We start from the raw sequence: 1765 nt of genomic DNA, 5'->3' as shown, positions 1-1765 counted from the left end.
AAATCTTATGCACTGTAGATTGTGAATGGCCTGACTTATCAATGTCATGTCATGCTGTCCCCAAACAATATAGTGGGAACTGCTGCTTTTTCTTTCCTCATCCTTACTATCGTTATTTTTCCTCTACTGCTTTTGCATGTTTGTCACTCTCTTGTGAAACGCTATTTCTGGGGTGCCTTGATAGTCGAAGCAGACTTTGTGCTGTTGAGGCTTAAGAGGTGAGCAGAGTAAGCCTGATTCCCTGTTTGGACATCCTCCCCTTGGCGCTCATACGACCTTATGCAGTTGCGAGAGCCGTAAAAACCTTACTAAACTAATCTAAAAGACACAGAGTGTGTGTGTGGGGGGGGGGGGGGGGGAGAAGAATTCTGGACAAGGCCACTCTATGTCACAAATTTTAATGATATGCTTGAATGATAATGCGCTCACATAATATTTTTCAAATGTATTGAAACAGTAAATCCCAACTCCCAGTTCAAGCAAACAGTACGTGAAAATTATTGATAATCCGTCTTTGTTATAGCTTTTCTTACTTCTAAATGTTGTAATTGTCATCGCCGTTGTTGCTGTCGTCGTCGTCGTCGTCGTTATCGTTGTTGATGTTGTTGTTGTTATTGTTGTTATGGTTGTATTTGTTCCTGTTGTTACCGTTTCAGCTGCTGTCGTTGCCATCGTCGTTGTTGCTGTTGTTACTGTTAGCAAATTAAATAATAACTGCAGATGTGTTGCGAAGTGAGTGAAAGGCTGAAATTTCTGTTGTGGACAGACTGATTTTGATAACCAAAATAAAGACAGAAAAACATTTTTTAAAACAACAAAAGAAAAAAACCCAAATCAACTGCAGATGTTTTACGTCGCAATGGACACTTAATCGAGATAACTAAGGAGGTGGTCAGCTTCGGCCTCGCCTGTGAGGGCCACTCCGGGCTGAGAGCTGTACCACGTCCAACCCCCCCAGGGCAGTGCTACTGACTGGGTGTATCTTTAGGCCATTCCCAAAGGAGGGATATTTACATGTTCTTATTAATATGCACAGTAGAATTGTAAATGGGCTGATTTATCTATGTCATGCTCATGCTGTGCCGGGACAACATTTGGGGAACTGCAGTTTTTTATGTCCTCATCCTTACTATCGTAATTTTCTCTCTACATCTTTTGTATGTTTGTCAATCTCTTGTCAACTGCTACTCCCGGGATTCCTTGATAGTCGAAGCAGACTGTGCTGTTGAGGCTAGAGAGGTGAGCAGAGTAAGCCTGATTCCCCGTTTGGTCTTCTCTAATGACATCCACCCCTTGTCGCTATATGACCGTATGCAGTTACAAGCGCCCTAAAACCTTACTAAAGCAAACGAAAATTCCACGTCCTAGCAGACAGACGGAGATACTCAGTAAAGTTCCCCCTCACACGCGACTCGAACTGACGTTTTCTGCCGGCGACGGCGAGGTGCCTAACCACCACAATGTGTGAATTTGATTTCGACTCAGAGCAATCATGGCCCTATTATCATAGCTTAAAATATTTCTTACAGCAAGTCATTATCCCCTGAGTTACTTGCGTCATTTTGTCATGGAATGGCCCAAATGTGTCCAGGGGGCTCTCGTGGCCTAGAGGTTAAGGTGTTGGCCTCTCATTCAAAGGTCCTGGGTTCGAATCCGGGTAGCGACCGAAACATTTTCTTCTCTAAAATTGTCTCCTTTCACCTCCTTTCCTGCTCTCTAGCAATGTTCTGTTGTCTGCTTTCAATTCCACTTTCTGCCCCCACCC

The sequence above is a fragment of the Aplysia californica genome, unplaced genomic scaffold (assembly GCF_000002075.1).
Source record: "Aplysia californica isolate F4 #8 unplaced genomic scaffold, AplCal3.0 scaffold00200, whole genome shotgun sequence".
Lineage (NCBI taxonomy): Eukaryota > Metazoa > Mollusca > Gastropoda > Aplysiida > Aplysiidae > Aplysia > Aplysia californica.
This window is presented reverse-complemented; position numbering follows the sequence as displayed.